Source organism: Toxorhynchites rutilus, chromosome 1 (assembly GCF_029784135.1).
Source record: "Toxorhynchites rutilus septentrionalis strain SRP chromosome 1, ASM2978413v1, whole genome shotgun sequence".
Lineage (NCBI taxonomy): Eukaryota > Metazoa > Arthropoda > Insecta > Diptera > Culicidae > Toxorhynchites > Toxorhynchites rutilus.
The window spans coordinates 101,431,251-101,446,158 of record NC_073744.1 but is presented as its reverse complement, the minus strand read 5'-3'; positions in this window follow the sequence as shown (position 1 = coordinate 101,446,158).

The following is a 14,908-nucleotide window of genomic DNA, read 5'->3' as shown; positions in this document are numbered from 1 at the left end:
TAGACCCCAGACAACATGCTTACCGTCGAGGAAAAGGCACAAGTACATATTTCTGCCATCTCAACCAATTTCTTCATGACTCCACACAGAAGAGACAACACAATGAACTTGCTTTGCTTGATCTTTCCAAAGCATTCGATACCACCTGGAAGCATAATATCATAGATCAACTCCACCAATGGGGTTTCGAAGGTTACCTCTTCGAAATCATTCAAAGTTTCCTCCTCAACCGAAGTTTTCAAGTTTTCTTCGGAGGGTCAATATCTAAAAGCCGAGTTCAAGAAAACGGAGTACCACAGGGCTCTGTACTTTCGGCAACTCTCTTCTTAATAGCAATGCAATCAGTTTTCGATGTTATTCCACCAAACATCGAAATACTGGCATATGCTGACGATATACTGCTTATGGCCCGAGCATCATTCACTGAACTTGCACGCAGAAGACTCCAGACAGGAATCTCTGCTATCAGCAGCTGGGCAGATTCAATTGGTTTCAAAATTTCAGCACAAAAATCCAATATACTTCATTGCTGCAGTCTAAAAGGTCACAAGAAAAAATTTAAACCATGCATAATTAATGGTGCACTTGTGAAACGAGTTAAATCAGCTCGAATTCTAGGTGTTATAATAGATAAAAATCTTTCATTCACAGACCACATCAAAAAGACAAAAGCAGATATCAAAAGCCGTATCCGGTTAACGATGGTAATAAGTGGTCGCAGCCGCTTAAGCGCGCGTAAAACCATTTATAAAATCGGTAGAAGTATCGTCTTCACAAAAATGCTATACGGGATTGAACTCTTCAGCAGTGCATCCTGGAAATCAATTGATCATTTAAAACCTTGCTACCATAGCGTAATCAGATATGCCTCAGGAGCCTGTAAGTCCAGCCCAATAAAAGCTTTGCTTGCGGAGGCTGGCCAAGTTCCCTTCGAAATGTTCATCACCAGAGCCTTGGCCAATCGAGCCATCCGAATCTCACAGAGATATCCAAATCTCACATCAACCACCACGAGAGCTAGCAAATGGCTTCAAGACATTTGCAATATCACTCTCCCGGGAGCCGCTCCTCTAACTAGAGAAGGCCCTCGACCATGGTACGACCAAGGACCAAAATTTGACTGGACTATTAAAAACTCTGTTAAAGCTGGTGAAGCCAACAGTATAGTCACAGCTATCTTCAACAATCACATACATAAACAGTTCCCCTTCCATCGCAAAATCTTCACAGATGGATCTGTTGATGGTGATAAAGTAGGATTTGGCATCTTTTCCGACAATGCTCAGATAAAATTCCAATTACCATATGGATGGTAATCCATATGGTAATTGAACAAATGGTTGTTCAATTTTCTCAGCAGAAACAGCTGCCCTCCTCGTTGCGATATCACTATGTGATGATAACACGAAAACGGTGATTTTCTCCGATTCCTACAGCTCCCTGCTTGCACTCCAGAGTGGCGAAAATAAGCACCCCTGGACCCAAAGCATTGAAGCTGGAATCAAGGGAAAGGACATCATTTTCTGTTGGATCCCGGGACACTGCGGAATTCAAGGAAATGAATTAGCTGATCGTCTTGCCAAAGAGGGAAGAAATTCTGAACTATGGACTGATATCCCCCCGTCCGAAGACATCATCAGATGGGTTGATAACAACCTACGATCGTGTTGGGATATAAATTGGAACACCTCTAATGACTTCTTTCTAAGAAAGATAAAGAATACCACCCATCCTTGGATGGACAGTACTAAGCGCCCCATTCAAGTATGCCTGACACGCTTGCGTATCGGGCATACTCTCTTAACACATAATTACTTGATCGCAAATCAACCGCGCTGCACATGGTGCAATGTAAGGCTCACAGTAGAGCATTTGTTAATCAATTGCCCAGTTTTTAACATCTCTAGAACAAAATTTCAGGTTGGAGACAGCATCAGAACTGCATTAGCAAGAGACGACATCGAAGAGGACCGGACCATAAAATTCTTAAGGATACAGGTTTATTCGACAAAATTTAATAATATAATATCGAGATGAATACACACTAAAAGTATTTTCCTTTTCTGTTCTTTTCTTTTCAGCAAAAGATGAGCAGGTTTTTACGCCCATTTTAGAAGCAAGCTCTTCAAGCACACTAAAATGGGCTTTTTCCCTGCTCCAATAGTTTGGTTGTGTTTTTGGCCCCAGAGCCGTGTAGGGTGCACATATTTTGTCCTCGGCATCATACGAAATGTAAAAGGACTCACTAAATTTACTAAATATAACCAAAACATGGCAGTTAGGGCGTTTATGTAACGCTTGACATTTTACAGTTATTCAATTATTCATCTCATGAAAAATAATATTTTATTAATTGTGATAGACGCGTAGAAATATTTCCTATCAATTGATGCAAACATCTTTCCGATCTGTTAAGAAATGTTCGAGTTATAAGTATTCGAAGTACTGTAGATATAGCACACAAATCGGCAGAACAAATGTATGGGAAAAAGGAAGTTCTTCCAGTTTCCATGAATTTAAACCCTTTAGAGATTAGCGAATTGTAATGTATAGCATATGAAACAAATCTTAGAGAATTTCCGATTCAATTGGTATGCAAATCATGAGAATTCGTTCACAGTGAAAATAGTTATTAACGTTAACTTTATTTCATAAAAATGTGACCTGTTTTCTGATTTGGCACCCTTCCTGAAAGACGTAGTTCTACGTAAAAAAATGAGTGGGTTACATCTATGATATAACCGCAAGGTTGACGTGGGACTACCCTAGCGTAGCAATCATTTGTTTGTATTAATTAAATTTTTGATTGAATGAAATAACTCCCGAATTCAATTGAATTCAATATATTTCCTTTGTGAGTAAAAAGATTGTATAATTCCATATAAGTTCAATTAATGCATTGTGATAGATTATGTTCTTCATTACAAATAAATTTGATGAACGTCCTTTTACGTTTTATATGATGCCTATGACTACCAAAATATGTAAACGGAAGAATTATTAAACGATTATTTTATTTTACGTTTCCTTTTGAAGTTTACATCTCTCAAGTGTACGTACTTCTCGAACCGCGAATTTGCTTGATTTTATGAACTTCATGCACTCAGTTTCGATTTTGACATGTATGTCGAACGTATATTGTTTAATCAATAGGCGTCATCGCAGCAATTGGTTATCAACATCTTGCCTGATCATCAAATGGCATGCGCAGGAATTCAGTGAGCAAAAGCTACGAAGGCATATCCTTCAATGCAATCTTGAATAACCGAGCTAAAGCGTGGTGTTCGTACCCGCTTTTGTAATCCGTGTTAGGAAAACACTTTTCGGAGTGCAAAAAAAAACATGCGAGTGCAGAAGTACCCCCGGAAGACCGTTTTAAGGAAACATATTCTAGTTTGCACAAAGGCAAGCGAGTACAAAAGTTTGCATTTATTTGCAGAGCCGATTTCCCCAGACATCTTGGTTTTGAAGTCTGTGTGTCAAACACATTTCAGTCGGAACAAGATGTCCCCGAGTTGCATGAATTTGCAATGCCAATTTCCTCAGACACCTTGGTTCTAAAGTCTGTGTTGGGGGAACACATTTCAGTCGGAACAAAAATAACCTCGACTTTCATGTATTTGCAATGCCGATTTCCCCACGCTCTTTGGATTTGATGCCTGTGTTAGGGAAACATATTTCAGTCGGAACAAAAACACCCCCGACTTGCATGTATTTACAATGCCAATTTCCCTAAGCTCCATGTATTTGAAGTCTGTGTTAGGGAAACACATTTCAGTCGGAACTAAACTTTCATGTATTTGCAATGCCGATTTCCCCAAGGCTGCTTGGTTTTGATGGCTCTGTTAGGGAAACCGTAGATCGGACCAATCAAAATGAGGCAGTTAAGGCGTTTAGATAACGCTTAACATTTTACTGTTATTCAGTTGTTTATCTAATGAAAAATAACATTTTATTAATTGCGATAGAAGCGTAGAAATATTCCCTATCAATTGATGCAAACATCTTTCCGATCCAGTAATAAATTTTCGAGTTATAAGCATTCGGAATCTTTCATTTTTTCCTGCATGTTCTGCGTTTAGGTTTTCATTTTACCCCCCATATACTCCGGTTAGACGTAGTCCCACGTCAAAAAACTGAAAGTACATCTTACTTAGGTGTATCGATCAATATTTTCAAACAATTTTTGACGTAGGACTACGTCTAACCGGAAGATATAGGGGGTGAAATGGAAATCTAGGCACTGAACAAGTAGGAAAAAATGCAAGATTTGGAACGCTTATAACTCGAGCATTTCTCAATAGATCGCAAAGGTTTTTGCATCAATTGATAGGAAATATATCTACGCATCTATCATAACGAATAACATTTCATTTTTCTTGAGATAAATAATTGAATAATTGTGAAATATCAAGCATTGTCAAAATGCACTATGTGCCCATTTTTGATTGGTCCATTTTGTGCTCCTCAAATCGTACCGACCAAAACGGGCAACCAGAGCAGCAGCGAAATAGAATGAAGCACGATTGGAAAGGAAAAAGAAAAAATATGAACGAAACATTGGTCGCAGTCTCACACATGCGTAATTCTCGAGCCAGCCAGTCAGCTTAAAAATCCCCGCTCCGCTGCCGTAACGATCATTCTCATTCAAACCGTACACCACATCAGTTCGCATCACAACACATCAATAAACCAACCCAAGCAGCCATGTCTGGACATGGCAAAGGAGGAAAAGTGAAGGGAAAGGCAAAATCCCGCTCGAACCGTGTTGGTCTGGAGTTTCCCGCAAGGGTAGCTAGGCCGAGCCGGCGTTATATAGTTTCGGCCGCCGAAGTGATCGAGTTAGCTGGCAAAGCTGCTCGCGACGATAAGAAACCCCGCATTCGGAACAGAACACATTCGGTTCGGTGGACATCAAGACAACAGGCAGTTGCAGCGAGTGGAGAGTGGCAAACGCAATAGAAAAACGGCATCGGGTAGCATAAGAAAAAAGTTTGGTCTTTATACAAACTGCTTTGGTGGCAAATCCAGAACAAGGCGGCATCGAGGGCGTTCGAAATGGTTTTTTTTCAAAACCACGAGTACAAAGTTTTCTAAATTGGAACCATTCCATAAAACAAGGCGCTTTTCAGGGCCATTAAACCTTCCAAAAAAGAGTTAAGGAAATACAGTTCAATGCTTTCTAAAACATTATCCAAAATAATAATAAAACACAAATTGATGTTTTCATAATTTGTTTGCCAGGATCTGATGAGTATGTGAATTTGGCAGTTGTTCTGAGCTTATTGATAGTTGGGGACTTTCCTGATTATTCAATTTACACCAATTCTTAAATTGTTCCCAGATTGAAAGTACATTAATTTACAATTAGTTCGACATTTAGCTAATTGGACGGACATGTTATGCGACTTATTTAGTTGGACATTTTTGTAAACATAGAGATCCAAATTATGACCCAAATTGAAAGTCGACACTGTACCACTGTCATCGCAAATGTTCAATTACAGGTTAAAATCGCCTCCAATGCGACACTGAGTGGCGCTTCGGCACGTCGCATTGAATGTAATTTACTGTACAACATGTCACAAAGCTGGATGAGAAGAAATTTTTCAACTGTGAAAGCTGTGGCGAGTGGCAACAAATCGCTAAACAGGAAGGTTTAGCCGAACACGATGGGGATATCGAGTGATAACAAAACAATAAACTCTTTAGATTGAAGATAATTTTGTGATCCTGACCCTTTTTAGCCTGCATGTGAATCCAACGAGCGAACAAATCGTAATGAATGTATTTTTTGCCATCGCTCCCTTTTAACGCTCATTCGTTCGTCTCGTTGGACTCGCCCTTCTGGCTGAGTCTGCCGATTTGTCTCTATCCTGTGAGTGTGTACCGCTAGAGTTCTAAATTGGAACCATTCCATAAAACAAGGCGCTTTTCAGGGCCATTAAACCTTCCAAAAAAGAGTTTAGGAAATACAGTTCAATGCTTTCTAAAACAAATGGTCGTGATGGACGTACATGGGGATCAAAGACAATGTAAAGATGTATTCCATGTACGGGGCTAGGTGGTGAGCCTTCATAAAAAACGCAAAAACACAACGCCAAAGGTTCTTTTCAGAACCACCAACATGTTCATAAAGAGTAAACAGTAAACTAATCCATTTTTCAGGTAGATAGGTAGGTATTCACGTAGGAGAAGAAAATGAAACAATATATTTAAAATATATATTTAACAAAAGCTGTCCCCTTTGTATAGTCCTACGTCACTCCGGTTATGTCCCCGACATTACCAACCCGTCTTTTCCATCAGAAAATCAAGCACTAAAAAAAAATTTTAAATGAATATTTATCTTTATTTTAAATAAAATTTAATTTTTTTTTATTTTGACGTGCAGTACTACTCTAGTTTGTATTCAAATTTCTTCCTACGTCTATTTTAGGTATATGTGATTTTTTTCAGAATTTATTGTGTTTTTCGCGGTACAAAAGAAATTATATATATTTTCAGGTATTTCGAAATTTAAAAAAAAAATATTACTCTGAGACCTTATTTGACTCTAATTTTTATTTAAATGTGTTCGTATGTGTTGTTTTTTCCACGTGTAGCGTATTTTTTTCTTGAACTTTTAAGAGGATTGTGCGAAAAAAAATGTTTTTTTGGCCTTTGGGCATTTTTTATTTATTTTGAATTTAGAAACCCATAACTGCTCTAATATTCTTTAAATTTTGTTTTTCATATGTCTAAATTTTGTAGGTATATTTAGAGCTTTGCGCTGTACAACTTTTTTTCTCGTATCTTAAAATATATGAGATTATCTTTACATTGGATTTAGATGGTTTACCAAATTCATAGGAGTCAGCAGTACGATAGAGCTCTGTGAGAAAAAAATAAAGTCCTTGTGGAAAGATCATTCGGATTAATGAGAAGAACAAAAATCCGATTTGTTTTTTTCCGATGAAGAAAATTATTTTTGTGTTAAAAATTACGCCACATGTAGAAAAGACGAAAAAATAGATGAAAAAATAGTTTGAAAATATTCATCAATCTAGAAAAGCCGTAGAAACACATTTAAATATGAATTAGAGTAGTACTGAATCTCTAAATCCCAATAAATTTTTTTCAGAACTTCAATATTTTTTTTAGTACTAAAAGTTTTGATGAATTTTTTTTTGATAATTTTTCTTGATACACCGTAGTAAGATGCACATTCAGTATTTTTTTCAAATTTTTATCTCGAATCTTTTGAGGATGGCGTGAAATAAACGAAAATGTACGTTTTTCACTATAGATCCTACGTCAAACCACATAGGGGTTCAAATAAACCGCCAAAATTTCTTATTGATTATTCTATACAATATTTGCCATACAGCTAGTGATTTGGTTTGAGGGTACTTTTTACTCCCTTACCCGACCAGGCCCTTTGTCGTCCACATCGAATTTGCTCTTGCCGGTGAAAAACTCCAACCCCGGAATTCGGAATTGCTTAAAATCGGCTTTTATATACGTTTCGTCGTCCATCACACAGCAGCCATATTTTGTCAGCATCTTCTCGTAGAGCTTCCATGCCCGAGATTTAGCCGTCGATTGTTGCTGCTCATTGCGGTTTGGGAAGTTCTGTACCTTGTATGTATGTAGTCCAGCTCTCTTCTTCGCTTTCTGGACGTAGCTCTGCGACATGCCGATCTTTTTAGCCAAATCACGGCTTGAGACGTTGGGATTTGTTTTAATCACGCTTCACCTTTCCCTCCGTCTTTTTGTTCTCCGGTCCTGGTTTTCTTCCAGCTCCTTTGCCGTGGTCCAACGTCAACCGCTCCTGGAACTGCTTCAACACTCTGGAGACGGATGAATGGTGAATGTTCAACATTTTTCCCAACTGCCGGTGCGACAGGTCAAGACTTCCAGGTGTTTGGAAAGAATTTGTTCTCTCGACTCGCGTTGGTTCACCTCCATTTTCGTTGAATCGAAAAACACGACTTCGAGTTTGACAGCATGTAGACAATACACATCAATGAGAAAGTGTGCAAAATTTGGTTGCAAAAAAAATTATGCCCTGTTGAATGTGTCGCAATAATTTCGTGTTCGCCCTTTATAAAACGTCTCATCCTTCAAGGATAACTGATTCCCAAACCGGTACACATGATATAATGCTGACTAATGTTTTAAATTTTTTTTCCACACCGACCAGTCATACCGAATACCGATACCCAAATCGGAACATGAACCTGCTTCTCATACGCAGGAGAATCTAGTTAACCGTTGATTGCATCATTTCACAGCATATAACTGATTCCCAAATCAGACATTTCACTCGCCACTAACTGATTCCCAAATCAGACTTTCCGCTCACCACAAGCTGATTCCCAAATCAGACATTCTATTCACCGTTAGCTGATTCCCAAATCAGACATTCTATTCACCGCTAGCTGATTCCCAAATCAGATACTTTTCCCACCACATGCTGATTCCCAAATCAGACACTCCGTTCACCGTTAGTTGATTCCCAATCAGACAGTACACCGTCCATCAACTACCTTAAAGTGCGATTCACATACAACATCCACGTCACGTTCACGTTCCGTCACGTCACATTGCGTCAATTATTCTTCCATGGAATTCCTATTGAAGCATTCACATACACCAGCAACGGCAAGTCGAGGTTCCCGTTGCCGGTGTATGTGAATGTCTGCATAAGAACTGCTTGGAAGAATAATTGACGCAACGTGATGGGACGGAACGTGAACGTGACATGGATGTTGTATGTGAATCGCACTTAACACGATGGCTCCTTTTTCATCATGAAATAGCGGTTTAACACGAAATTAATAGAATTGCATCTTACCTGTGTAAACTCATTGAGACACATTTTCTTCTCTCCTCACTGGAAAAAAAATTATAGGAGGTTGTGTCCAAGATACAACCGCATTGTTGACGTAGAACTACGGTGTTATTTTATAAAAGTCGCTTGTTTATATCTTCGGATATTATTCTATAATACTGTGAAATTTTAGAAACAACTGCTTAGCAAAATAATCTCTGAAATGGTTTTTTCATTGTAGAATCAGTTGACGATAATTGATTGATGATTCATTCTTGCCCTCACAAAACAATCGTATGTCGCAATTTATTTTATGTCAATGCATTGAAAATTTTCCTCTAACGCTATTCCGGTGGCCTTTCTAGCAATTGACATAGACTCGGCTACAATCGATTATATACATGTTGCACCAGCACCATTAATCCACATCTCATAACTACATCAATATATCTTTGGCACCGCATGGAAACAACAACAATGACAACACTTGCAAGCTGTCGTTCTTAGTGGAGGAAGTTTTGCTACTGGCAAGCGAAACCTAATCGCATACAAAATTCCAGAACGACATTTACTTTCTTGGTGACTAAACAAGCGAAATAAACATTTAATATCAACAACTTCGTTTAATATTAATAATCAATTTGTTAATATCAACAACCTCGAAAACAAAAGCAATGCTTCATTATGATCAATATTAGCGCAAATGCAATCCTAGTTGACGGGTGTTTTGCGACTAGCACGCGAACCCAAATAACTTAAACAAACAATGTTAACTGCTTGGAAAAAGACTGGTTTATGCCACACAGCTTGTACCCTGCTGTAACACCCATCGATGCGAAATCCCTGATGAGTTTTTCAAGAGCGACCATCTTCACCACCAGCGGGGGGAGCTTGATTTTGGTTGCTGCCTGTGTAACGGCGTTTACATTAACGACCGACTGAAATCGCCTACTTCACTGTTGTTCGATGCGGTGTCACACTCGCGGAGGCTCGGTTCAGAGCGAGCGCTTTTCACTGCATCAACATCACGTGCATCATTAGATTACGCTTGCCTCGAAATTTTATTGCCACTGGCAATGAGTTCGTTTTTTGCAGGCCTCGAGCCTGCCTTCCTCTTCTTCTTGCTCATTACACACTACGTGAAACATCCAATTTATGACGCGGAAAGAAAAACAGGAGGTGGGTTATATCTATGGTATAACCGCAACGGTGACGTAGGACTATCGTTGATTTAGTGATCATTTGTTTGAAGTCGAATCTGAATCCATTCTGAATGAATGAATAAATGAATATTTGGGGGACTTCGAAAACGAGAGCTTTACGTTGGAGGTACAACGTTTTATGCATCCAATATTGGATACGAAAATATCCTACTGATGGGGAAGAATAATCTTCAGAAGCTTTCCTGCTAATTGCACTTGATTGAAAAATCACAGAACCAAATGTAATTGGTCACAGTGTTATATGGTTAGAAAACATTAAAATAAACTCTTTCGCTTGCATGTTATTTTCAATTACAAGGGGAACTGGCAGATCATTTTGCAGCAGCCATATCTTTCCGGATTCTTCCCGAAGTCCACCACCAGTGGTTAATGCTAACTCGATAACCACCTGTTAATTGCACTTGATTGAAAAATCACAAAACCAATTGTATTTGGTCGCAGTATTATATGGATAGAAAACGTTAAAATAAACTCTTTCGCTTGAATGTAATTTTCAATTCCAAGGGGATTATTTTGCAGCAACGATCACTTCTTTCCGGATTCTTCTCGATAACCAGCAAACGTAAAGAGTTGTGCGCGTGTATGTGTGTGTGTGTGATGTCTCAAGCGGAACTAATTTTCGATACTGGTAGTCTTCTCTTCTCTTTCTGATGGATCGGCTTTTCTGCGCTCCGTCAAAGTCCCAAACAAACTGAATGCGTTTCAGGTTAGGTCAGGCCAGGTAATATATCCCTTGATCCCTCACCATCCAGCTCGTTCAACTCGTTCAGTAACGATGTTGTCTTGTCGATGTCCTCACGAAAAATGATTCCGTTTGACCACCAGAAAATCGCTTAAGTAAAGGGTGTGTCACATCAAATTGCATCACGGAAAAAACGCTGTAGAAATTCGCCCAGTAGACCGATCCTTTTGAAAATTTTAGACAGTAAAATAAAAACTATTAAACAACTTTTGGCATTTTCTTTTTATTCATACTTCGAGCCCAAGCCCGTATGCTCGGTTCTCCATAAGGTTCTGTACAACGTCAGGTTGTAGTTTTTTTTTTTTTGAACAGAAATCCATTTTCTCTTGAAGTCCACCTCCGATTTGACAACTTTTGGGTTCTTCCGGAGGGCCTGCTTCATAATCGCTCAATATTTCTCTATTGGGCGAAGCTCCGGCGCGTTGGGCGGGTTCATTTCCTTTGGCACGAAGGTGACCCCGTTGGCTTCGTACCACTCCAACACGTCCTTTGAATAGTGGCACGAAGCGAGATCCGGCCAGAAGATGGTCGGGCCCTCGTGCTGCTTCAATAGTGGTAGTAAGCGCTTCTGTAGGCACTCCTTAAGGTAAACCTGCCCGTTTACCGTGCCGGTCATCACGAAGGGGGCGCTCCGCTTTCCGCAAGAGCAGATCGCTTGCCACACCATGTACTTTTTAGCAAACTTGGATAGTTTCTGCTTGCGAATCTCCTCCGGAACGCTGAATTTGTCCTCTGCGGAGAAGAACAAGAGGCCCGGCAGCTGACGAAAGTCCGCTTTGACGTAGGTTTCGTCGTCCATTACCAGGCAATGCGGCTTCGTCAGCATTTCGGTGTACAGCTTCCGGGCTCGCGTCTTCCCCACCATGTTTTGCCTTTCGTCGCGGTTAGGAGCCTTCTGAACATTGTATGTACGCAGGCCCTCCCGCTGCTTGGTCCGCTGGACGAATGAACTTGACAAATTCAGCTTATTGGCGACATCCCGGACCGAACTTCTCGGATCACGTCTAAACTGCTTAACTACGCGCTTGTGATCTTTTTCACTGACGGAGCATCCATTTATGCCGTTCTTCACCTTCCGGTCGATGGTTAGGTTCTCGAAGTATCGTTTTAGTACTCTGCTGACCGTGGATTGGACGATTCCCAGCATCTTACCGATGTCCCGATGTGACAACTCCGGATTCTCGAAATGAGTGCACAGGATTAATTCACGACGCTCTTTTTCGTTCGACATTTTTCCAAATTTACGAAAAATTTACAGTGAAGCATGGCCAACGTGATCTATACACTCTTATCTGGTTTTAAGCGAAGGCTGAAGATATAATTCCTAAAAATTAAATTTCTACAGCGTTTTTTCCGTGATGCAATTTGATGTGACACACCCTTTATGCTTTTTGTCCGTGATTGAATAGAAAGAAGGTGTGGTTTAGGATGGCAACTTGGAAGGCAAACTAGAGGGGAATGAACTCTCTGAGTTTGAAACTTTCAGCGACTGAGCAATAATCGATTGAGAATTATGTTTTTAGCGAGGCGAAACATTTTCCGTTGCGCGCGCATTCAATATTGGAAATAAACATATCCTACTGATGGGGAAGAATAAACTTCAGAAGCTTTCCTGCTAACTGCACTTGATTGAAAAATCATAAAACCAAATGTATTTGGTCGCAGCGTTATATGTTAGGAAACATTAAAATAAACTCTTCCGCATGAATGTATTTTTCAATTCCCAGGGGAACTGGCAGATTATTTTTCAGCGACAATAACATCTTCCCAGACTCTCTCCAATACTCGAAGCCCACCAGGGGTTAATTAAATCAATAAGCACCTGTTAATTGCACTTCATTGAAAAATCACAGAACCAAATGTATTTGATCGCCGTGTTATATGTCATATGTAAGCATCTGTTAATTGCACTTGATTGAAAAATCACAAAACCAAATGTATTTGGTCGCAGCGTTATATGTTAGAAAACATTTAAAAAAAAACTCTCTCGCATGAATGTATTTTTCAATCCCCAGGGGAACTGGCAGATTATTTTTCAGCAACGATAATATCTTTTCGTAATCTTCTCGATGCTGGATGGAATTTAAACGAAAGAAGTTCCGCACAATATATACAATATTGGATACGAAAATTTTCTACTGATGGGGAAGAATAATTTTCAGAAGCTTTCCTGTTAATTGCGATTGATTGAAAAATCACAAAACCAAATGTATTTGGTTGCAGTGTTATATGGATAGAAAACATTAGACAACATTTCGCATCAATGTATTTTTCAATTCCCAGGGGAACTGGCAGAGTATTTTTCAGCAACGATTAGTTCTTTCCAGATTTTCCTCGATACTCGAAACCCAACAGTGGTTAATGCTAACTCGATAACCACCTGTTAATATTGGATACGCTTCTCACATAACTTCCAGGACTTATACACAATAAAGCTTTTATATATTACATATGTAAGGCCTATTCTGGAATACTGTAACATCGTTTGGAACCCGTATATGGTCGTACATGAAGAACGCATTGAGTCAGTCCAGAAACAGTTTCTTCAATTTGCACTTCGTAAACTCAACTGGACCTAATTTCCACTTCCTTCATATGAAGCACGTTGCATGCTCATAAACATCCAAACACTAAAAGAACGCCGTGAATTTGCAATGCTTTCTTTTGTTAATGACCTAATTTTGCAACGAGTACAGTCAGCTGAATTACTAGAAAAACTAAATTTCTATGTACCTGGGCGTCAACTAAGAACGCGAAATTTGTTTCTAACCAAAACATCCAGAACAAATTATGCAAATAACGCCCCCTATCAATCGCATGATGCGTATATACAATCAGCACTGCGACATAATTGACACAACAATGAATAAAAAACAGCTAAAAAGAAACATGTACCGCAAAAATAATATTTAACCCAAGAAAACATTGTAACATTAGTGTATAAGTTATACAGATTTGACTGCGGCCTTTGATAAATTGAACCACCGTATAGCTGTTGCCAAACTCGACAGGCTTGGGATTAACGGCAACCTTCTGCAATGGTTCCAATCATACCTCACTGGCCGCCGACTAGCCGTCGTTATTGGCGACTGTCAATCCTCTCTATTTGCTGCTACTTCTGGCATACCACAAGGTAGTCATCTGGGTCCGCTGATTTTTTTGATCTATTTTAACGACGTAAATTTGGTGATTGAAGGACCACGACTGTCATACGCAGATGATCTGAAAATTTACCTTCGGGTCTGCTCAATTGAAGATTGTCACTTCCTTCAGAGACAGTTGGATGCTTTCGCCGATTGGTGTATGCTCAACCGCATGGATGTAAACCCCGCTAAATGCTCCGTCATCTCGTTCTCGCGCACGAGAAAGAACATATTGTATACGTATGTCTTGCGTGACTCAGAAATCGAGCGCGTTAGTGAAGTCAAAGACCTAGGGGTAATATTGGACACGCAACTCTCGTTCAAACCGCACATCTCGTTCATTGTCAATAAAGCGACCAGAACTCTAGGATTCATCTTCAGAATTGCCAAAAATTTCACTGACATCTACTGCCTCAAATCTCTCTACTGCTCTCTATCTCGCTCTGTTTTAGAGTATGGTTCTGCAGTTTGGACTCCTCACTACAACAATGGCGTCGAAAGAGTTGAGTCTGTTCAACGAAGGTTCGTGAGATATACACTCCGCAGATTGCCGTGGACGGACCCCTTCTGATTACCGAGTTACGAGAGTCGTTGTCAGTTGATTAACCTGGAACTTTTATCGGTCCGTAGAGATACAGCCAGAGCTCTGTTCATAGCTGATGTTTTGCAAGGACGCATCGACTGTCCCGTTCTCTTGGAGAACATCAATATCAACGTCCGACCTCGAGCTCTCCGGAATAATGTGATGCTAAGATTGCCCGTACAACGTACGAACTACAGCATGTTTGGTGGATTTTGTGGTTTGCAAAGATTATTCAACAGAGTGACCATGTTGTACGACTTCCATTTATCCCGAACGTTTCTTCGCCGGAGGTTTAGCTCTATTTTTTCTGAACTAGTTTAATTTACCATAGGTTTTTAGTTTCGATGTAAGTTTTATTATGTGACGAACTTATGTAGTGTAACATTCATGTTTAGATATAAG